General features: G+C 44.0%; 1 long non-coding RNA gene across 2 annotated transcripts in view; it reads left to right on the top strand.

Annotated features, from left to right (window-relative positions):
* The first annotated feature begins 12,946 nt into the window (after positions 1-12,946).
* The window catches only part of LOC138249840 (uncharacterized), a 61,459-nt gene continuing 49,105 nt past the window's right edge, over positions 12,947-25,300 (top strand). The window contains exon 1 of one of the 2 annotated variants that reach the window (XR_011194849.1): positions 12,947-13,057. This is a non-coding gene — a long non-coding RNA (uncharacterized lncRNA). Of the gene's footprint in view, positions 13,097-25,300 lie in introns of both variants that reach the window. The other variant, XR_011194848.1, reaches the window with a different exon arrangement.

The raw sequence follows: 25,300 nt of genomic DNA, 5'->3' as shown, positions 1-25,300 counted from the left end.
CATGGCTATCAACTGCATGAATGACTTATCCCACAAACCAGCCCAGGAACATACCCATCCACATGTCATCCATAACGGGATGATGCAAATCTTTGCACAGGGGTACTGGGAACACTAACTAACTGACAGGAATGTGTAGAGTACATGTGCTACAGTGGTCCATTGATGTAGCAAGTCAAACACTTGCAATGTTCATGTAACATGCCTGTCATTTCCCATATAGAGTGCCTAAATGACCACCTTGTACTGCAACAGTACACGCAGAGTTGGAGGAAGCAGCCAGTGACATCATTGCATACATGAGCGACCCATTCCTACAAGTGAACGTGTGTCACAGTACCACCACTTCTTCTCCTGCATGGCTCAACATAGCTAACGTCACACTCTCCTACATGATGGGTGTGACAACCAGGACTGTGCATTCCCTAAATCACATCTGACCACGTCAATTCCTAATCCAGTGAGGGTCACAGTACACAACCTTGCAGTAGTCACCTGCCAGTCAACACTTACCCCCTTGTGGCTTCTGTGCTTCCTTCAAGCGCCCATCCAACTGTGGGTATGCAACCGCCAGTATGCGGGCCACAGGGGGGTCAGGGTCCGAAGGGCACCCCTCTCACATTGGGAGGCCATCCCCAGCTGGGCCTCCGCGGTGCTTCCTGCAGTGGGTGCTCTGTCGGCTATGGACCACCAGGTTCCGCACTTCCTTGGCGATGGCCTTCCATAACCCTTTTTTCTGGTGGGCGCAAACCTGCATGGGAAACATTCAGAAAAGGGGGGACATGATGTTAATTACAACAATACAGCAGTAACCTTTGGCAACACACAACAAACAGGGACCATGCACACTGCCAATTTTCCACACATATCCTGTGCATGCTAAGCACCTGATCAGTCATGACATGTCTATGTGCACACACATACATCGTCAAACACCACCCGACATGTGGGCCAAAGTACGTTGTACTGACCTGTTGCCCTGGAGCACAGTACAACCGCTCATACAGGGGTTGGACCCCTTCCACCAGTTTCTCCAGTTCCTCCATAGTGAAGGCTGGGGCCCTATCCCCTGCAGTACGTGCCATTGTTGCTCCAAGTGACAGGACACAGCAGCACACAAAGTGGAGATCTGTCTTGCTCGAAAGCCAGGAGTCAAGTGAGCTGGCCCATACAAAATGGTGGTTACGACCAAAGCGGTCATGACCGTCACCGCCGGCGGTGATCGTCATTGGACCCAGTCTCCCATAGATGTCAATGTAAACCAATAGGGAGTTGCACGTGGTTCAGACCGCCTTACAGCATGACGACTTCCACCTCAGAACGAGGTCACTTCCAGCTGTACAATGCATGCCAGGCAGGCGGATGCCATGTTAGTCTGTGACATTACTGTCCTGGGTGCACACTGCGTAATTACCTGCATGTCGTTACAAATAGATACATCAGTTCACACATTGTGCATAATGACACATGTAGTGAGTGTCTGGTGACATCACCACGTTTGTCACTACAGTTGTCACCATATATGATCAGTATAGTGGAACACATGGAAGGTTTAGGTGTACATGTCCTGTATACGTCCATTGCCACAGGGATCATGTGCCATCGTCTGGTTAGGAATGGAGTGTGGAGTAATGTGTCTTCCCACAACATGACAACCAACTTGCATTATTTACACTTCGTGACTGTTGTATGTCATACTTAGTGCCCTACATTGAGAGTGGTTCCCAGATTGTTGTTTGTGTCCCTGCACATATATCGCCACAATGGAGTGATGAGGAATGCACCAGTTTAACGGTCACTTGTAGATCTTGATACCATGTCAACTGAACCGTTTGTGCATCAGGGAATTGGTCGCCCAGTTGAAGCCAGACATCCTGCTGGGTTTGAGAAATCCCCATTCCATTCCTCCAAGAGTCCAGGTGTTGTCAGTCCTGCATTTTCTGGCAAGTGGCTCTTTTCAGGTTACAGTGGGACTGGCTGTGAGGTTTTCACAGCCCCAGTTCAGTAAGGTGTTGCAGGATGTGCTGGATACCCTACTCAAGCATGTGCACAGGTACATTAGGTTCCCACAACATCAGGAACTGCCCACTGTAAAAGCAGCCTTCTACAACATATCAAATGTCCCACATGTAATTGGGGCCATTGATGGGGCTCACATTGCCTTGGTACCTCTGAGGACCAATGAACAGGTCTACAGAAACAGGAAGAGTACATATTCGCTCAATGTACAAGTGGTGTGTCTTGCAGACGAGTATATAACACAAGTAAACGCAAAATTCCCAGGATCAGTACATGATTCCTACATCCTGAGGAACAGCAGTGTCCCTGCAATGATATCACAGCTACAGGGAGAAAGGGCCTGGCTCATAGGTATCTGTATTGCCCTCCATATCAGATGTTTGTACCCCTCATAACACAGTCAGCACTCTGCCTAGCATTGTTACCTACGGTCATGTTCCCTTTTCCACATCATGTTCCCTTTTCCACACAGGTGACTCCTGATACCCCTACCTGCCCTGGCTACTGACACCTTTGAGACATCCAACTACAGGAGGGGAGAGCAGGTACAATGAGGGACATGACCAGATGAGACGAGTTATAGAGCGGACTTTCAGTCTCTTGAAAGCTAGATTTTGTTGCCTTCATGTGTCTGGTGGTGCGCTACAGTACCAACCAGGGAAAGTCTGCAAGATCATTGTTGCATGGTGCATGCTCCACAATCTGGCCCTCAGAAGGCACATCCCATTGTTGGAGGAGGGGGGCGTTGATGCTGGAGCAGTGTTTGGGGCCAGTGACTCTGATGCTGAGGGGGAGGCAGACGAGGATGAGGCACATGACAACAGGACTGACCTGATTCGTCACTACTTTCAATGATGTACAGGTATGTGTGAATTGTATGTCATCTGCACATGGAAGATGTATTGCTGAAGCCAGTCACTAGCCAGTATTTGCATGCCTCAAGGTGTGTATAAGGACTACAGCCTTCCATCTTGGTTTCTGACCTTGAAGGTTAGTAGACTTACCATGAGGGTTAGTGGTAATGCACTGCTGCTAAGTACGTGTGTGGAATGCTGGTACCATTGTGTTACAGCCTTATTGTTGTACCAAAGGTTTAGGGTCCTCAGTCTGCCTGTTTGGGGATATTTTCGGGGGAATTATCAGTCTTGTCCTGATGTGTAGGCATGTCATGCTGCATTGTCAGCTGCTGTGTGGCAAGTACCTGTTCCTGACCACTCGGGGACGTGTACAATAGAGGATTTCATCTATGTTACAACTTTCCTGTCCCACACGTGTGTGACTGCCTATGCAGATCCTTATATATATGGTATCATAGCTGCTGGGCCTGTCATTCTGTGTATGTGTTCAAATAGTGTGAATATTTGTAGTGTTTACATGCCTCACAACTTTGTGACTGATTCCATTTAATTTTCCCTCTTCAGGTCACATCTGTGTCTGCAAGCTGATTTCTGTATTCTCTGTTGCCATCGTTGACACAGGAAATCATTACAATTTGGATTCAATTACACACCTGCCTGGGTGTCCCACTACATCTGTCACTTCAACATTGTTGTGGTGCTGACATGTGTATATATTTGCTGCTTGGAAACAGGATTGCCATTACATACAATGAAGAGACGTGCACCATGACTTGTGTGAATTTGTGTTTATTGAGTGTATGACATCACAGTCCAGAGAAGTGGGGTATTGGTGTGGGTGCTGATCAGAGTGGGTGGTACAGCTGTTTGTCTCACAGGTACTGTATCCATTTGCACATAATGCTGTGTACTTGGTATTGGGCAGCCAACAGGGTGTAACTATGGCACACAAGGGTGACAGTTCAGAAGGATCACTTCCTGGTCGGGGATTGGTCTTGGCCTGAGGTCCTGCAAATGTCTGGATGGGCGGCCCATTTTGCTTCTCAGCTGCAGGGGTAGGGTTGCTGTTGGCCTGTGGGTCCCCCTGCTGTGCCTCAATTCCAGTAGCAGGTGCTGATGGTGTTGCCACTGGTGTTGCCCGACTACTGGATGTGGCCTGCTGTTGGGTTGAGGAAGTCCGCAGGATGTTGTTAAATTCCTTGAACTCCCCTAATACGGAGACCATGGTAGCATTGAGTGCCTGGCACTGCTGCATGGCCTCCTGGTGGCATTCCCCCTGCAGCCTTTGCATGTCCTGCAAAATGGTGTGTCTCTGGCCCATCTTGTCCTGGGTTTGCTGGTAGGCTCCCAGGACTCTGGAGCCAGCCTCCTAGCCAGTCGTGTCCTGTACTAGCCTCATCCCTTGGCCTACAATTGCCCTCCCACTGGCCCTTGCCCCGTGTGCCTGTGCCCCTGGTGCAGTGTGCCCCCTCCCACTGACGCCAGGACCCTCATTGTCTTGGGTTTGCATTGTTGACTCCTGCCCCTGTCCTGTGGGGCACACTGATGTTTGATGTGACATTGGGACACAGGTATGGGAAGGTGGGCTCTGCTGTAGATTGGATGCCACAGGGGAGGTGGTTTCAGTTGTGGGCAGGGTGATGCTGGTGGTGGTGGACTGACCACTCATGCCTGATGGGCCAGGTTTGTCGTCCATATCCATGCTTCCAGGGGAGTCCTTCCCTTTTGGACCTGCTTCCAGGCCTGGGCTTTCTGTCACTGGGCTCCTCTGCTGTGTGGCAGTACTTGGGAGACCTGTGTAATGAGAGGTATTGTGTTAGAGGATGGCATTGTAGCAGTGACACACATGGTTGTATGCCATCTTTGACTGGATTTGTAGGGCAGTCATGGCATTGACAGTTAGCAGTCCACTGCTTGTGTTCCCATCAGTGGAATGTTACAATGGGCCTGTTTTGGAGGATAGTTCATGTTTGCCTTGCTACTGTCATTGCCATGTACTGATGTGCATTCCTAATACTTATTGGTGATGGGGACTGACATGGTTTAAGGTGCAATTGCAGTGATGTGATGTGGATGTAGCAGTCATGCAAGGGTAGGGAGTGTTGCATTGTGGTAGATGCGGTACTTGCTGCAGTGTGGGGTATCCATACACTAGGTGGACCTGTGAGGGAATGGTGTCAGTAGAGTGCTGTGGCATGCAAGGGTGGGTATTGGGTCCATGGTGGGCTTGTGCATGTCAGGGTGGTGTGAGGAGGTGAGAGAGTAGTGGGGGTACATGCTGTGCACAGGGACATGTCGGCCGGGGAGTACAGTAGACTTACCAGTGTCCAGTCCAGTAGGCATTTCCAACAGCCCTTCTGGATGTTGTATGGCCAGGACCTTCTCCTTCCACTGTGACATTTCTGGGGGGGCTGGTGGAGTTTCACCACCTGTCCTCATTACGGCGATTTGGTGCCTGGAAGCCATGAACCGTACCTTCCCCCTAAGGTTGTTCCCCCTCATCCTAATGTCCTCCCTTGTGTGTTCACCCTGATGACTATCCTCTGTCATAGGTCGTTCTTCCGGGCTATGAATGTCTGCTGGACCTGTGCTCCAAACAGTCGCGGCTCCACTCTGAGGATTTCCTCAACCATTACCCTGAGCTCCTCTTCTGTGAATCGTGGGTTTTTTGGTGGTGCCATGGTGATTGTGTTGTGGGTGGGGGTGTTTGTTGCGCAGGGAATCTGGGTGTGCTGTTTGTTGATGTGAGTTTGTGTAGTGGTAGGTGTGTGTGCTCTGTGGTGTTTGTGTGCAGTGCTTCCTTTCAGTGTGCTCTTGCCTCGCTCTCAGAGTTTCTGGTTGCAAACGGTTCTGGGTATGTGTGGAGGGGTGTTTTGTAGTGCTGTGGACAGGTGTGTGTATGTGTCTCAGGTGTTGGGTAATGGTATTGTCCAGTGAGGTGCATGCAGTGTTTTGGTGGTGGTGCCTTTTTTTCCCACAGCGGTTCTGACCATCAATGGATTTCCACCGTGTTGGGTCTGCGGTGCTGATTTGTGAATCATTTTTTGGCGGGCGGGATATTCTCAGCTTGGTGGTGCTGGTGGTGCAGACGCCTCCGTCACGCCGTCGTTTCAGCCGACAGTGTCGTTTTTTGGGTGCATTTTGGGCGGTGTTGTGTGGTTACTCGTAATAGGGCGATCTTCATTCCGCCATCACTGGCGGTCTTTCGGCGGCTGCTTGCACAGCGGTCTTCGGTGATGACCGCTAAACTTGGAATAACCACCTCAGTCATTGAAAGGGAAGCTCTTGCTGTGTATTGGGCAGTAAAACATTGGAGGAATTTTTATGGGGAGCAAATTTCGAAATCAGAACTGATCACAATCCTTTTTGTGAAATATTTAAAAGAAAGGTATTGAGTTTGTGTCAAGGAGGATAACCAAATGAGTTATTGCTTCACGGGAATAAAATTTTGAACTAAACTATATTCTGGAAGTAGAACATTGAGTAGCTGACACTCTTTCCAGATAGGCTCCTCAAGGGGACAGTGAACCAGAAGAGCATGACCAAGTTGATGAGGAAATGGAATTTGTGTGTGAGGTGGAATGTGGTATTATTTCATAGGAAAGATGGTGTGAGGTGTTGAAATCTGACACGATACTTGAAGAAGTGATGCGGTTAGTGTGAAAAGGGTGGAATAGCAAAAAACAAGGGTCGGGTGGCTGTGAGGTATTTTGGCACATGAGGAATGAGTTATCTACATGCAATGATCTCCTTTTTAGGGGATCTATACAACCTTCCAGTCTCAGAGAAGACTTAGTTTTAGCTCGAATCCCATCAATGTATGTTAAAAACACAGGAAAGATTATAATTATTGTATTGGTGGCCAGGGATGGACATACAAGTTAAAAGGGTTGTGCGAGACTGTTTACCATGTGTTTTGAGTGAGTAGTCAAAAAAAGCTAGGGTGCAATCTATGGTAGTCGGACAGCATCCAATGGTTCCATGGAAGGAAATTGCTTTAGACATTTTAGGCTTGATTCACGAGGATGGACAATAAATGCAAGTGATAGTTTTGATTGATATGTTTTCTAGATGGCCAGAAATATGCTCAACTAGTGCAATCAGTTAGGAGAACTTATGGCAAGAGAATGATATCCAGACACACTACTCACAGATAATGGAGTTCAGCTGGGATCTAAAGAAATGGAGGAATTCCTTGAGAAAAGAGGAATCAAACACAAGAAATGTGCTCTTTATCACCCAGAGATGAATGGCAATGTGTAGCAGTTTTATCTTGTGCTAACTGATGCAGCAAGAAATTTGGCAAAGTGAACCAATATAAGAGAAATTCATGGCTATGAAAGGGACTCTAGACATGTTGAAACTGGAAAAAGAGGAGAAACACTAATTTTGCAGAGTTCAGTTTTAGGAGGAAAAACTTCTCCCATTCTAAACGTTTAGGTGAACAGATTTCAATATTGTGATGTTTCAGAGGTTTGAAACTCTTAGGCATACCTGTGGATGGTGACTGACCCACGAGCTCTATGCAAAGAATGAATAGCAAGATACTGATGGCACCCTACATTTTCAAGATACGGCGAGGGTCCAGTATGAGTCCATTTTCACAAATGGATATTTGGCAGAAGGAAAGAAGAAATACTTTCAAGACTGATTCTACTAACCCCTCTTTAGTGGAGAGGATCACAAGCAATGCTCCACAGTTGATCATATTACAAAGAGATGGTAAGTCATGTGAGAGACTAGTACCAATACATGCAGATTTGCTGTTTCCATGTTATATCTGTGGCAGAATCAAGATTGAAAAAATCAAATGGTCAAAGGATCATTACAAAAATACTCAAGATTGTCTCTTACATCAAGCTTCCCTGGAAGAAACGTTTAGAGATAGGTCCCAGTTTCTGGATGTAAATTGTGGAACACCAAGGGGTCTCTGTTAGGCTTTTACAGTGGTTTGTAACTAGCTTTGCCTTGTATAGGCTGTAAATAGCTCATATACATACAATATACAGGCATACATGATGTAAAACAAAGCACTCTACCACCCCTCCACACACGTTCTTAAATGTGTAGATATGTAACAGAGAGAGTAAAGTCAATGACGTTGAGGTGTGCATAACGGCACTACACAAGCGCCGTTGTTTGGCACCTGGACATCTACGTCCCATAGTGTGAAGCATAATTCAGTATTCGAGGCATCGCAAACTTTTTTGGAAAACAAAACACAATCCTGGAAATATAACGAAAGGAACTGCAACAGTCTAAGAATTGCTTAAAAAATGCAACCTGGCACAAATCATGGTGCTTTTAGAGAGGTGTAATATTCGATATTACCATGAGTACTAGCGGGGTCAATCTACCAGTTAAAACCAGGTAGAGCTTATTCTGGAGAAATGACTGGATTTGGGTGACTGCATGCACTAATTGGTGCAGTAACTAAAAAGACGCTGTTCCATTTCTCTCCTTTTTAAGTCTTTTATTGCCATCAAGGTGTATACATCCAACACTGGCAGATCACAGCCAGCAACTGTCCACTGCCTTACAATCTATCCCATTCCCCATTCCAATTCCATTTCCTGTTGCTAAGCAGTCACTGGGACTCCCAGCATTTTAACACAACTTAATACAACATATCTCCATTCCTATAATAACCAAAACTATATACATGAGCTAGCATATCAAACAAACAATACACCCAAAAAAACACACTTTACACACACACTTACCATAACAATTACCCAGAGTACAACACACCAACCCATCGCTACTAGAAGTACTACTCTGTGTAATAATCTTTCAATTAACCTGGTTTTCTAACCACTCTTTTCCTCATCTGCACTACCTCCTTCCCATCACTTCCTCCATTGTTTCCAAAACCATCTTCATTCTACTCTTGCATTTCCACATCATTATATTTGATCACACTTTTCAAATTCCATCTCCTACCATCATCCAAATCTACACTGTATCTCCTTACTCTGATTACCTGCTTAGGCATAGACCATTTAGATAAGCCCTTTCTAGTTCATCTCCACATCCTGGTCCGCACCCAGTCTCCAACCGCAAACTTACACTCTTTCACCGTACTCATTATTCTTTCATCATAATTTCCCTTGCATCTTTCTCAACCCGACTCAACAATTTCCTTTCTTCTACCTCTCCCTTACCTGCTTTGCCCTTTCAACCAGGTACAGCCGTAGTACATGATTTACTACCTTTTGACAACATAAATGGGGTCTCCATTGTAAGGCAATGTGGAGTGGTGCGATAACTCCACAATAAATTCTTAACTTCCCTCTTCCAATTTAATCCATTCTGAAGTGATAATTGTATATTCTCATTCAACACCCTGTTGAACCTTTCCACCAATCAATTTTCCCTAGAATGTGCTACAGCCGTCTTAATGTGCTTAACACCACAACATACTAAGTAATCTTCAAATTCACTAGATGTGAATGGAGGAACATTATCAGTCACTACATCTTCAGGATAACCTTCTCTTCTCCATATTTCTTCACAGAACTCTACAATCATACTCGACTTGACATCCTTCACCACACTAACCTCTGGCCATTTGGAATAACGGTACTTCATTACAATCGCATAGTATCTTCCACTTCCACCAAATTCAAACGGACAACACACATCCATCCCCACCTTCTACCATGGTTTGCATGGAAACGGATTCGGAACAACAGGAGTTTTCTCACTAACATGTGTCTTGTCACTAAGCGCACAACACAGACAATTTCTCATACACCTTTTCACATCCTGATCCATATCTGGCCACCCAAAATCCTCCCCTGCCTTCCTCTTCGTACCTGACATACCCCCATAATCCTCATGTAGAATTCTCTCTTAACTTGTACGGCACGATCGACTTACCTCCTCTCTTCACAAGACTGTCCTGTTCAGATTGTTCCGACCACACATTCTTATAATTAGCCGCCATCCTGGAATTCTCTCCTAACCTCGACCAATGCTTGTCCAAAGTCTTCTTTAACACTTGCATCTCCGCATCCTCATCCACAGTTGTCTTCCATACCTCTTCACATATAGCTTTGGTTTTCATGTCTTCCAACCAATCCTCATCTTCATCTTCATTAGTTCCTTCTATTGGCAATCTTGACAAACAATCGGCATTTACATTGCCACACCCAGTACATATTTCACAGTAAAGGTATACTCTTGCAATCTATATATCCATTTCGCTATTCTCGAAGATGCTCGACTGGCACCCTTTGTGGTAAAAATATCAACTAACGGTTTATGATCTGTTCGTAATTCAAATTTTCTCCCCCACACATAATTCCTGAAATACTGAATTCCCCACCAACAAGCAAGTGCCTCCTTTTCTATCGCAGAATAAGTCACCTCACCTCCTTTCAAAGTTCTTGAAGCAAATGCTATAACATGATTTTTCCCTGTATGTACTCTGATCAAAACCGCTCGCAAACCATACATACTAGCATCAGTTAATTCTGTATCACCAAAGGTTTCAGCTCAACAGCATTAATAATACTTCTTTTGAGATTGTCAAATGCTGGTGACATTCTTCTGACCATACATACTTCTGATTCTTCTTCATTAACACATGCAATGGTTATGCTATATCAGCAAACATTTTCACAAATTTGGCATAATACTCTGCCAAACCCAGGAATGATCTTAACTGGTCTTTATCAGCTGGAATGGGTGCCTTTTCAATTGCCTCCATCAAACTAACTTTAAGATTTATACCATCTCCAGATCTAGTATGACCTACATACTCAACACTCTAGCATACAAACTTGCAAATTAGTCCTGCATTCTCAAAAATTCGGCATACCTTCCTCATTACTCTGTCATGCTCCTCCACATTTTCCGCCCACACTAACACATCATCCTAAAAAAAAATCACGTTCTCAGCCCCACCTAACAAACTTTGCATAACCCTTTGAAACACTGCCAAAGCAGATGCAAGACCGAATGGCATGCGTATAAATCTAGACGCCCCTTCAGGCATGATAAAGGATGTAAGATGTTTTGATTCTGGATGCAACATAATCTGATGGTACGCACTTGATAAATCAAGAGTTGAATACACTTTCCCACCTTGAATCCCAGCTAGTAGCTCATTTGTATTAGGTATGGGATGTTTATCTATCCATTTATTGTCATTCAGGTCTTTTAAATCCACACACATCCTGATCTTGCCATTCGGCTTCTGTGCCAAAACTACTGGACTTAACCATTCTGATGATTCAATCCTCTATCATCTCTATCTCCAAATTTTTTTAGAGTTCTGCCTTTAGCACGTCCTTCAACACTACTGGTACACTTCTCACTTTGTGCATCTTTGGCACTGCACCCTCCTTCAAGACAATTTTATGTTGACATTTTTTTTAGACATCCCAACGTGTCACCAAATAAATTAGGAAATTCAGTTTTCCATTTTTTGGTATCCTCATGCAACACGGTTGAAACTTGTTCTTCAGTATTGCGATTCAACAATACCTTCAACGCTCTTTGTTCGTTCCACCCTAATAGACACCGACCACTCTCCACCACATACACCCAACATGTCATTTCTTTCTGTTTAAACATCATCCTTCCTTGAAAAACAACCCACAATGGGTATTCTGTTCCCCACATACCCAACCAGTTCTATCTTGGATCTGGATAAATCACTTTGTCCTAGTTTACACCATGTCTCCTTATCAATAGGCGTTTAGGGAGAACGTGAATCTGCCCACATACTTATCAGCATGCCATTTATACTCACAACACATTCTGGAGGTCTATATTGATCATTGTCTAACATACAAATATTCTTCTCCTGCATCCCTTCTTCTGTGGTGACATTGTTAAGCATAAACACCTCCATGTGATCATCATTCAATGAAGTATGTCCCTCCTTCTGAACTTCATTTCGTAAGAAAATTCACACTTTTTTTTGTTTAGTGCCCTTTTCTGATTGCTCACTTTAGAAAAATGTCCCATTCTGTCACATTTGAAACACTCAGCATCCATAGCAGGGTAATTCAATGAAGATGCCAAATGTTTTATACTTCCACATCTATAGCATCTTTTTTTTACATCCCCTTTGCTGTTGTTTTTGTTATATTTGATTTTGTCAACAGCTTGTACCGACATGTCCTCTGCATCTTTTTTCCTAGCTCCTTAACATTATGTGAAGTATCCTCTAAACGTTTCACAACTACTATTGCTTCATCTAAAGATGGATCTTTTAAACTTAACAACTTCTCTTGAATTCTTACATTTTTAGTACGATTTATCAATTGATCTCTAATTATTTCTTCATGTAAGTCTCTGAATTTGCACGTTTGCTAAAGTCGGCAATGCACTAACAAATTGATCAATCGACTCATGGGGTGCTTGCGTTCTTGAAAAGAACCTATGACGTTCTACCACAATACTAGTCTTTCTACTGTAATGATTTTCTAACACCCCCATTGCTTTGGTATACACATGTTCTTCATCCCCCTCTTCATCTAATCCACCATCCCCATTCATAATAACACTCACATACGGCAATGTCTTCAATGCCTTCCGACCTTCTACACCTAAATTGTGTTTCAACAATGCCAGTTTTCTTTTAGCCATAAAATAGCCCCGCCCAATGCCTCCAAGTAAGTTTCGAATGCTTCTTGCCAATCCTCCGAAGGCATACTTGGTTCACCAGGCACTGCCAAAAATGTGGGTGGAGGTGCTATTGATTGCATAATGTTACCTTACAAAAATGAATGTGTATAAAAAACAAACTAAAACAATTAAAGTAGTCACTGTAGTCCTGTCAACGTAGTAGCATTCACTCTTGACACGTTCCTCCAACCAATACAATATTCTCTTGAAACTCTGCCACCAAAGAATAACTGTTCTGTTCAAAACCTCCGTGCATTCCTTCAAACAAGCAGAGAATCGCTCCTCAAAACTCTAGACACAAATAAATACTGCGTGCAAAATCCCCCCGTAATGCTGTAAATGCCGCTCCGTCTGATTTCTAAGGGCGGTTTCCCTTGTTTTGTCTACGTGCAAACATTCCATCCATTTTCTACAGGCAATTCCTAATATCACTCTAATGTCCTACTAACAACGTTTCTCTCCAGAAGGGATTCCGGCTATAATATGACGTCAGCTGCCACTCGCCACACGGTTCGAACGCTTTTTTCAAACTAAAACATGTGAGTGAAAAATAAACGGTTCCACCGCTTCAGCGCAAGGTAAGCGCTGGGTTTAAAATATGCACAATCTCTTCTTTGAATTTTTTTAACATCACTTATATTCCCGAATACCTTGCTGACTGTTGTCGTATATACAAGTGACTGCAGCTTCAGATAAAAACACCGTTCCACCCATTAGTGCTGCAATCTGAGGTGTTTCAACTTGTAGCTCCTCAGTACACCAGATTCAGTTTTCTAGGTGCACTTCTACACACTGCCAGCCTTCCATTTTCCTCCACAAATCAGCTGATTCATTTAACAACTCGTTCATCACCACCACACGAGTTTATGCACCACCTCAGGTTTAAAATATTGCCCGGGTTGGTTCATAGAAAAGGCATCCCATCCTCTTCGACACTTTAAAAAGACACCATTCCATTTCTCTCCTTTTTAAGTCTTTTATTGCCATCAAGGTGTATACATCCAACCCTGGCAGATCACAGTCAGCAACTGTCCACTGCCTTCCAATCTATCCCATCCCCCCATTCCAATCCATGTCCTGTTGCTAAGCAGTCACTAGGACTCCCAGCATTATAATACAACAGTAACAAGTCACGTTTTCCCCAATCCATAAAGTGCCATTATCAGATTACTCCTAATTCTTCACTAATTTTCTAATCCTGCATCTCAGAAGTACCAAAACCTGCAGTATTAGGAATTTAGGGTGTAAAACTACCGCAGCTGAATTACTCCGGCACTGGCAATGTCGGCCTCGGTGTTCGTTTCAGGAAGCTGAGTGGTACAGTCAGGTAGGTTTAAGCTGCGTCATAACTTTTGTTCAAAAATGTCAGAATTTTTATCAAATTTGGCTGCATCTTTATTTTTAACTGTAGGTCTGAAGGGCACAGAATAAATAGCATTTAGTTCAATGTTTTTAGTTTTTCGTCTATGTCAATGTCACACGTGCTTTAACGTCTGTTTTTTTACAATCGTCTTTCTTTACCAGAGCAGGTGCTTATAAAGCTCTGTGTTATGGCGCTATGCCCCATGACTATGACATGATTGTTGGCTGTTAAGCACATTGTGTACCTGCTGTAAATCCTGGCTGTACTTTCCATAGCATTTTTTCAGGTGCAGTGTTTGCAGCGAACCTGTCAAGTAGATCAATGTCTAAACCTATAGATAGAGTATGGTTTGGGGCCCTACCTTTAAGTACTGGCTTTCAGCGACCAACCTCTTTCACCCATTGGCTGGACATTTTGTCAATGACGACTTGCCTCAGCCGAGTAGGCTATATATCTCTTACCTAATGCTATTAGCTATTTGAGGTATCCTGCCTCCACTCTAGTGCTTGCAATGAACTACACGAGGGACTACTTTACTACCACAACCCCCTCTGACCGCTCGTGCTGGCTCTCGTATGTCTCACTCTAACGTGCTAATGCTGTGTGTAATAACACATAAAACCCTGACCTAGAGGCTTTGTCAGTACTTGTTCTTTTGGCTGGAAATGGGACTGTTGTTGATTTCTGTCTACTGACATGTTTTCTCTGCTCAACCTTACGAAATAATTTGTGGTTAATTGTTCTGTTTGGGAGAACAAAATGTGTTAATTCCTGTTTTAAATGTTCGAGTTGCACACCATTGTAATTCAAACAGGATTCAGCTTGTGTTCACGTGAGATTAATTGTACTATCACTGCATATACAGTGATTCACACATGCATCTGACATCACATAAGAGCCAGTGCTATTGTCCCTGTTTCCTTCCCATGCCTTTTGGATCAAATTCATGTTTTTGTATCCATAAGTTTTGCCGGACATGATTGTGTTTATGTCTGCTAACGCTATTTTTGTGTCTGTGTTTAATTGTTTAAAGTTGATTTGCACGACTTTGTAGTGCTCTATGCCAGTACACTTTGACATTGAGAGGAAGGATGCTATGCACGTTCTCTTGGTTACCATTTTACATCAGCTCTAGAAGCTACACAAATATGCCAAAAGACCGGAACTCAATTACAGAAAAGTGTGCGTGACAGAAAACTTTAAAAATACCATTTGTGTAACAGATTTTGCCTCCCTGCCAATTTGCTATGGAAGTGGCAGGGGTGTAGCTTCAGGGGGGTGTTTGGGATGCCACACTCCCCAAATACATGCACTTTTGACATGTTAGTCGGGTCTGGGGCAGCCTGAGTCGAAAGTATAGAAGTACTCCTTGACTGGATGCAAATTTACTACTTTTTGGAACTCACAAACATTAGTAGTAGTAGGCTTGGAAAGTTGCAACAGGCTCAGGTTTTAAAACGTACCACGGGTAATCAAACACTCAAAAGGTGATCGGATGAATGCTTGCGAATAGTCCAATCAGTAGCAATAGGTGTAGCACTTCAAGTCATAGTTTTTAGCTAACTGCCCCACTTTAGACAGAGGCCCACCTAATGCACTGACACTATTCCTCAAGGGAAAAGTCTTTCTTGAACCTTGGTCATCTCACCACTCCACCCTGGAGCTCACAGCTTTTTGGGTTGGGACATTTGAGGTTCACACCCCTCTAAAGTCACTGACTAAGCTACACCCCTGAGAAGGGCTGTAATTTCTGATCCTGAGAATTTCAGCCTCCTGGTGCAGGTGTTAGCTCATTGGCTTGGGGTGGAAATTTCCTTGATAAGCTCTGAAAGGTCACCATTGCTGTTCATTTTAAAACAAGCACTAACAAAGCTAATTGGTGTTGTTTTTCGATTGCTTGATGTTTGCTGGCATTGGTTTTGTATATTTTATGCAAGCATTGCCAAAGACAATTGGTGTGCTTGCAGTCTTGGAATGTGACTTTTTTCACTTCAAAGACAGTCATCACATTGGGTGTAGAAGGCCATCTAATGAACACAGGGTACATTCGCCCTCTTGGAATGCTATTTTTCTTACTGCTAAGATGTCAGTTACATTGCATTTTAACACAATCTGGCAGGCATCTAGGAAGCAAAGAAAATAAAATGACAAGATGTTCATCTGCAGCTATTGGTTTTGTCAATGCTCCCAAAATTGCATCACAAGCACGGGCATCCACATCCAAGACTGCAATTCCGGCCATTTTTGAAGCATAAAAAATAATATTCAGAAATGGAGTGGCTGCTTTTGGCTATGCAGACGGCGGCACACATTTTCAAGCAATGGGAAGTCAATAGCGGTGTCTGGCTGCAGTAGTGGCCAGGAAGTGAGAGATGGGAGCAGAGATTAATTGTGGTGGTTTTAAGGCAAGGCAAGAAAACCGCAACCAGCCCCTGGCTCGTGTGTAAGACCTGAGGCACTATCCAGGGACCGTGGGCTTAGGAAGGGTTGAGACATAGAAGGGCTGAGTACAAACAAAAGAGAGAGGAGAAAGAAGTGATGACTAAGTGAAGGGTCACCACCTTCTGGCTCTTGAGTGAATAAAGGGCTTCAGGCTGCTGTTACTAGAGCATGCCCGGCAACCTCTTGCCTCAAAAATGCAGGTGAAGTGAGACATTTAAGTGGGTGAGTCCATTAAGGTATATAGGAAATGAACACTTTTTCTGGGGGTGTAATATACGTTTGAAGACAGGATGAATCCATTATAGCCTATCTGGAAGTTTTGTTTGTAAGGCGGTGAATAGTACAAAATACGATGACACCCGCCAAACATGGGTGAGTTGACAAGTAAGCTAGAGCACTTTAAATGGTGGCTCAAGCCTTCGCTGCAAAACCACAGGCCTTTTATGTACAGAGTCGGAACAAGATTCCCTCACGGGAAGAAGTACAGCGAATGTAGGGGCAATGCTGATCTCTCTCTCTCTCTCTCTCTCTCTCTCTCTCTCTCTCACACACACACACACACACACACTCTCACACGTACGCCCGCACAGCAGAGTTATGTCATAAAATGTAGCAGCTCATTCTGAAAATAGGCTGTGGCGATTATTTTTGGTGGGAGGTGCAAGGAGGTTATAATTAATATTGTAGTTTTGAGTTCTACAAGTGACTGAGGGATAGTGTTTTTAGCACATGCTCTCTTAAGTTGCTGTGGGTAAAGAGTATGGAAAGTGTGGTTTTGAGTGGCTGAGTCGTATGATGTGAGTGGTTTTGAACATGTGTCAAGGATGTTTCATAAGTGATTCTTGCTGAGTGATGTGCTGAATAAGGGACATTGTGAGAGACATTGATGAATAGTGTGAGTGGTTGTGGGTGAGTAGGTTGTTGATGTGCATGATATTCCTTTTGAGACTGGTGTGGGGTGTGTATGGTTCTTCCGTGAAGCTGGGGTTCTGTTGTGATATAATGATGGTGCAACTGAGGCTGAATAAAAGGCATATGTGTCTGAGTGTTAGCAATGTTTCTGCTACGAAGGAGAAGATGAAAAAAGGTCGTGGATGTTTAATCACACTCAGGTCGTGGGAGCGTCAGACAACCACTACCCTAGTTCATCCTCTCCTCCCAGGGCATCCAACCGGGGGTCCATGTAAAAGCTGGCTAGGTTAAGGACATCTTCCCTGGTATATGGCTGAGACTGAGTCAACACTGTGAGCAAGTGGTGGTAATAGAGCTAAGTGTGTGTGTACGTGATGTAGTAGGGTGTGAGTGGTAGCCTTTGAGTGCTGGTGTCAGTGGTTGTTGACAAGTGTTAGTGTGTGGCATGAATGACTGGAGCTGCAAATTGGTGTTACTGCTAGTTGTTGGTCTAGGCTGTCAATGGTGTTTAGTTAGTGGTACTGGGACCGTGTTAGCATTTTAACTATATATTGTATCAAGTGCTAAGGTTTGTAGTGTAGGGAATAAGCTTGAGTTGTACTAGTGGCTGGAACTGTGTGCTGTGGTGAATGTGGCTTTGTGAAAATTCGAGTGGTGTAAGTGGCTAAGCAGTTTTGTGAGGTACTCAATCAGTGGCTAAGTAGGGAAGTCAAAGTCTATGAGCTAAGGGAGGATTGTACAAATATGTAATCTAGCAAGTGCATTGACATAATTATTGGGATTTGAATAGCAAGTAAATGCTTTTGTAACTGGCTGAATGAGCGAATAGCGTGATTAATGTGTGCATTGGGATGTGTTATGAAGTGTGGTTAGTATTATGTGTGTCTATGGATGGCTCATGTGTTGGCTGAACATGCAACGGTGTTCTCATTGTGTACAGCTGAATGGATGGTGGGGCATGTGTGATCGTGCAATTAGAGTGGATGTTTGTGTTTTAGCTGGATGGTAGTTAGTTGATGGTGGATAAGTGGATGTTGATGACTGTGCAGGGGTGGCTGAGTGGTGTTACAAATACATGGTTTTCTATATGTGAGGGTCTTATCTTGATTGACTGTTAGAGCAAGACTCTTGACAGACAGGATATGGGTGAGTAACGTAGAAAGGGGTTGAGTGATGATGTTGAATGTGAGTGGTGTAAATGATGTAATTAAACGAGTGGGTGGTAATGTGAGCACGTTGGTGCTGAGGGGTGCTGTGAGTGGATGTGTAGTTTTGTCAATAGCTAAGTGGATTAATGTGTACTGTGGTGACTGGCTCTGGGTCTTTGTGGAGGTGAGTGATATTGCAAGTTACTTGTATCGCAAGTGAGGGTTTTTGTAAATGGTTGACCATCAGTGAGTGGTCAGAGCAATTACTGATCCTATAACCAAAGACAGAAGTGAGTGGGAGGCTGAATGCTGTTGTGAGTGGCTTTGTGAGCTGCCAGGTGGTACGAGCGGCTGAGTTGAGTAGGTTATGTGGCAAGCTGTAAGTTATGTTTGGAGTATGAGTGTCTGGTATTGTACGTGAGTGTCGTTTCAAGAGGCTGTGGGTGAGTGAATGGTGTAAGCAAGTGGATGAGCGTTATTGGGTAAATTATGAGCAAATGTAGTCACTGGTCTCTGTTCGTGAGTGAGGATGACTGATTTGAGCAGCTGTAATGAGTTATGAGGTGTCTATGAGCTGCAATGGAAAATGGGTAGCGGAACTGGGTGTGTTAGAGGGTGATGATGGTGATGCTGTGGGTGAGTGGTTTATGCACGCGTTGGTGTGAGTCACTGTGGATGGACTGGCTCAGTGTTATTGCGAAAAGACATGGGTATGTGACGCCTGTTAATGTAGTTCTTAGCAGTTGTTGCAGAGAGAAGTGAGTAATTTCCATATTCGCTTCTGCTGCTTTGATCAACGTTGAAACAGGGGCGCGGAGAATTGAGGGGGGAATAATGGAGAGAGACAGAGTGAGAGAGAGTCTTGCCATAGTGTATGTGGGTGGGCATTTGGGCAGAAGCAATGGGTTCGTGGGAGGTTGTGACCATTTAAGTTCAGGAAGTCCAGGACGATAACTCAAGAAAAAAATATCAGATTTCATGAGCACGTTCGTCGCACAGCTTTCCATACCTTGTGTTATTACCTAAAGACGGAGCTTGTGTGCTCTCCAGAGTTAATGCAACGGGTGGTCTTTGTATCGGTGAACAGTACCAGTATCACAGCCCTCGAGGTTCCAGGTCCATGCACGAGCAGCTCATCCAGGCCAGGATCTTTCTGTGCATTCCTGCTTGGTAGCCCCGTTACTTCACTTGCAGAATTAGGACTTAAACCCCAGAATACAAATAGTAAACCAGGACTGGATAAACTACTCACACGTGAACCCTGGAGACCTGGGAGCTCTGCATTATTCATCACTTACACATGAGGAGGTAGACAAGGGGAAGGCGCTTACCCATTTAAAGAGAAAGAAGGCTAGAGGCAAAGAGAGCTAGAGAGCTAGAGAGCAACGAAAAAGAGTGAGAGATAGGAAACGAGAAGCACAGAGCGGAGAGCTAAGGAAAGAATGAAAGAAAATGAAAGGGCGAAAGATCTGGAATTCAGATCTGTGGAGGTGCTGACACACACGAGAGGTTCATCCTTCCCACGTGGGAAGAGAGGAGAGAAAGAGAACTGATCAAAAGGGATAGAAAGCAAACGAAAGAAAAAGGATGAGGTAAAGAACAAAGGAGGGATTATAGTGCAAGGGAAAGTGGGACCAAAGAGAAGGCGAAAAGGTGTGGTGCGGAGCAAGGAAGGAATTATAGAGTGAAAAAGAGGGAAATGGGATAAAAAGGGAAGAGGGAAATGGGCACGAGGAGTGAAGCGAATACAAGGTATTTGAGGACACTAGAGGAGAATAACTAGTAACAATGACTATTTTTCCACCTTGGATGCCTGACGACAGAGTCGAAATTTACCACATGCTTCTTTCAAACCTGTTACTCTTCAGGCAAGGTGGAAGTTTCACACCTAGGTTATTTTTTAAAAGCTACTGTACCCATATATCATAGGGTCAGAATTGGACTGGACCTGATCGAGTTCCACTATCATTGCTGCAGTCTACAATCCAGCACCACACATGGACAGTCCATGCGCTCACCTCTGACTCAAGTGCTCCACCTATCAGTGTGGGAAGGGAGTCAGGGCTGCACCTTCACCAATCAGTGTCAGAGGAGAAGCAGTCACCCTGCAACTCCACCAATTAGTACTAGAGAGGAGGATGAGCTGCAGCTCATCTGCCCAATCAGCCCTAACATAGGCTAGGCATAGCCATGTCATTGACCATGCCCAGGGAGCTTTAAAGGTATTGACCACATGCAGCAGCCGGTGGGACAAACAACTGTAGTTTGTCAAATGGAGAACTGTGACACCTTTTTGCTTTGCCTATGCTCGTCACATCCCCCACCCAGATGGCTGCCTGCTGATGTAAGGTAGCAGCAGTGAAAGCATGGGTGATGCCCGAGGGAGGATGAGGAGGAACAGGGAGGAACACAAGATGCAAGATTGTGCCATCAGCACTGGAGGCATACAACTCATCCAATGAAAACATGGTGAGCCAAAATACTCCTTGAGTGTGACAAACACAAGAATAACAAGGCATGCCATCAAATTAGGAACATGGAACTCAGGGAGACAACAAAGCTGTCGAAAGATGAGCAGTGGCGAACATTACGCTCACTCTGAGTCAAGCCACATTAAATCTTATTGGCTACAATAGGTCTGATTGCCAACAGGCAACAGTCTGTACCCTAAAAAGGGTAGCTTCCGAGATAGCAGGTGTATAAAAGGTTAATTCGTGCCATTGCAGTCTTCAGGATTCAGAAATGTGTATTGGTATCCCACCGCACCAGCAGACACATTTGCATTGAAAACCAAATGTTAGTTAAAACCAAAGTTTACCATTGTTTGTGCCATGACTGTTTTGTGTACTAATCATTGGACAACCAGCTTTGGAAACTAGTTGATTCTTAGACTGGTTGTTTTTCCAAGGCAGTGCACATATACATAGATTAACTCCTGTTTTGATGATTGTTGTTGAAACAAATACCTCTGAACAATGATGATGGCACTTTCTTCTTTTACTCTACTCACAATTGCTGCCTATATCTATTCCATTAATGTAGTCACTGCTTATCCCTTTTGTTTTTTTGTATTGTCACTGCTTCTCCTGAGCAGGTTACTGCATCATTTCTGCTTCTGGCTCCGCTGTCTATAATGCTGGTTTCCTCACTCCTTAGAGACCCCCAACAGAAACAACTTTCGCAAAAAATAACAAAAGCGGAGGGAAAAACTATTAACAACTGTGAAATCTACCTTACAGCCCTCCCTCAAATATATGGAGATGTTAGTGATGAGATCAGGAGCGGTTACCACTCCTAGCTACATCAATAGTCACAAGAAGTGACGTTATTGTGATCCTTAATGCAATTATTTAATTTAAAAATGATTGTAAGATTGAACTGCTCTAATAACACTAGTCAGCTACTTTTACCAAATATGAGTACCATTTATAAATCCGTAATAGAAATATTAATTAGTCTACCTAAATATTTTCAAAATTATTACCATCTACTAAACCAATTTAGCAAAATTGCTACTCGTTGACAGCGACTCTCTTTTATGCCAAATGTTGTGTCATCACAATCTACGGGCTTTCCAACAGAGAGAAGCATTGTTCTGGCATACAATTGCTCTTACATTTTCTAATTGTTGATTAGGAGATGTCCTTACAAGTGAATTAGATTAGATTATATCATAATCGGTTTGAAAGAAAGGAAGAAGGGCACATCAGATTCTTTCTCAATTAAAAAAATTAAGAGATGTTTTAAAAATAAAGTCCTGAATAGATGATGTGATCGCCCTGCACATTCACAAAAAAGGAATTTCAATGGGTTGGGTCCATATGCAAATAGTGAGTATGTTGCAATGAGTAAAGAAAAATGTATACAATGGTAAAGCTAACAACGAGTTTTGGACATATATATAATCCTCCACTCCCAACATATTATTTTTTGTGCATAAGTTTCCATGAATTGCTTCATAAAATGGAAACTTTCACTTTTACTGTTGTTCTGTCCCCTAGATAACGGAGTCACCGTCTTGCCATTGCACTGTTTGACCATGCCGGTCAGGTTCAAGGAAATCCTACTTACATTCCTGTTGGATCTGCAGGGCTTCCTAGAAGCGGCTGGCAGTAGGTAAATAATGAACGTGGAAAAGCTTGGGTTGTGGAGGGGCTTCACAGCTGGCGGTGGCTGCTGCTGCTGAGGCTTGGCAGATTTACAGGATGATCTAAAAAATTTTTGGTGCGGAAAGCAACCACTGGAAGGAGCCTAAAGGGGGCATTTCATGCAAATACCTCAGGAATCCTCATATTAGGGTCCTGGAAAGAAAGTAACAGCACCTCTAAATCCAACAGCCAGTCGCAAGCCTTAATAGTTTAGGGTTTGCTTGATAATGCTCCACCCTTTTGCACAGATTCAGTTTCCTGGACCATAGGGTCCATATGTAGTGTGATCTCCAAAAGATACAGCACAAGTTGTAGTGTACTCCTGGTGCTTGTTGGAAAATCAGGCAGACAACCAGCGTATGTTTTATGATCGTTATCCATCCTTGGGTCACCCAGAACTTAATCCACCACCCTGAAGAATAGACCTGCTGCAACACTGTCTCCAGCACAAACTAGTTTGGCCTCATTCATTGGCCCATGGTATCTTATTCTTTTGCATGCATTATTCAGGTTTTGTAGTATGTGTGTTTGGTAATTGCTTATCAACGCCACGTGGCTTCACTTTGTAAACTGTGACATTTTGGCAGGCAACAGCGTAACACTGTATTCCTTGACCATACACACACACCCCTCCTCCACCAGCCACTCAGGGCTGGGGGTGACTGTGAATCCAACCGCCTACCGTAGTTTCACTTCCTGATGGAGGAGGAAAGGGTGGCTGGGAGACTTTATATACTTCCCTTTTCCTGGTTTTCTCCTCTTGCCAGTTTTTGAAAACAAACAAACCCTATCATTCACCCCCTTTGCCTTACATCTATGATGAACAATGTTGTGCAATTTGTTCTGTGTTGCAGGCATAGTTACAGGGTGATCCAAAGGTGTTTGATTCAGAAAGCAACTGCAGAAGGAGCCCAGAGGGGTCCCTTCGGTTCAATACCACTGGAATCCTTTGGGAAGGACCCCTAATAAAGCAAACGTGCCCCATTGGAAGCTTGACCAACTAAGGACATGCCTGGTAAAGATGCACCCTGCAAAAATAACAGCAACAGATGCAGTGTTGTACTGGTGGTTGATCTGGTGGGCAACCAGCATAGGTCTTATCATCAATTAGATAGCCTGTAAGTGAATCCATTATTTTGCCTAATAAATCTACAGCAAAATGTTCTCCAAAACAATGAGCTATATTCAGAAAGGGCCTCCGCACTCATGGCGCAGGCCCCGCAGTCGTGTTGGGGGAGGTCTTCCCTCATGGTGGAGGCCACGCAGTCATAGCTGGGATGTCTGCACTCATGTCAGGGTCTCTGCACTCGTGGCTGGGGCCCTGTACTCATGGTAGGACCTCCACACTTCAGTTACACATTGCGGAGGATGTGCCACAATTGTGGGGCCTCCACCACGAGGCTGGAGCCCCCGCCACGACTTCAGACCCATAACTGTGGGCCTCCGCCACAAGTGCGAATGACGTTTGTGAATCAACCCCAAAGTTTGAGTCCTCGTCCAAATAGTGTACAGTTTATAGCATATAAAGAATAATCTAGAGAGTAGTAATCTAAACAATTAGCTTTAAAATTCACCTGCAGCACTAACTATGACTTGCACTCCTCAATGCACTGCTTATAACCTCACATATGCAAAAAGAACAGATGATGGGTGGGGTGCAGAACAAATCAAACATTCACTCACAGTCACAGATCTGGGTTTAATCCATCAGTTTGTTTGCTTGCTATGCCTTTCTAGTTTGGAACAAGCCATATGCAAATCAGTCTTGACCCTGCTCCACATTGAAACAGTCCAGCCTGAACTGCCAGGTCAGGTCCTCCCTGGACCAGAAACAAGCATCCTGGGACCAGTTTTGGAGGATCACCCCTCATCAGCCAGGCTAGCTTGAATCTGGTGGCATAGCGAGCACGGGACCCACGTCTGGGCATATCCTTCCCACTTAGGGTGACAAATGCAACAAAAACAGATGAATGACAGAAGGCGGAACAAATCAAACATTCACCCCCAGTCACAGATCTTGGTGTAATCCATCCGTTTTTTTGCCTGCCACGCCATTCCAGTTTGGACCCAGCCATATGCATATGTTTTACAATTGGCGTTCACCAGCTTCGCTTTCTCTGAACAGTTGAATACAGATAAAACATCATACTCAATGAGGGGCACCGATATATCTGTGACTGACTGTGAATATCAACAATAGTATGTGTAATGCTATAACAATTTATATAGCTATATGCAATCAATAATGTCATAAAACCTGTCATGTGTGATATCCTATGTGAGGCCTTAAGCAGTGCATGGTGGGCTGCTAACTATAACTGCTGAATTTCTGTGTTCTTTTTCATTCAAAAAATTAACCTTGTCAGTGAGAAATTCACCAAACTATAACATTACTTTAACCTTTGTGTTTTTCAGTGAATATCTAATGGTTTTTTAAAGTGAACACTCATATTTTTATTACACGTAACTATAACATTACTTTAACCTTTGTTTTTTTCAGTGAATTTGTAGGGTTGTAAAATAAATATATGCATAGACACTAGGGCCCTCATCATGACATTGACTGCCGCCAACATACCGCGACCACAGCGGTATACTGCTTATGCGTATTATGACACAAAAAACATAGAAATCCGCCACTATGCAGACACACACAGAAGTCCGCCACACCAAAGGTCAGTGATAAAATGGCGGTATCAAAACCCACACCGTTACGGCAACAGAAATACGCCCACAGCATTATGACCCACGAATCACTGAGGCGGACAT

The sequence above is a fragment of the Pleurodeles waltl genome, chromosome 8 (assembly GCF_031143425.1).
Source record: "Pleurodeles waltl isolate 20211129_DDA chromosome 8, aPleWal1.hap1.20221129, whole genome shotgun sequence".
Taxonomy (NCBI): domain Eukaryota; kingdom Metazoa; phylum Chordata; class Amphibia; order Caudata; family Salamandridae; genus Pleurodeles; species Pleurodeles waltl.
This window is presented reverse-complemented; position numbering and strand designations above follow the sequence as displayed.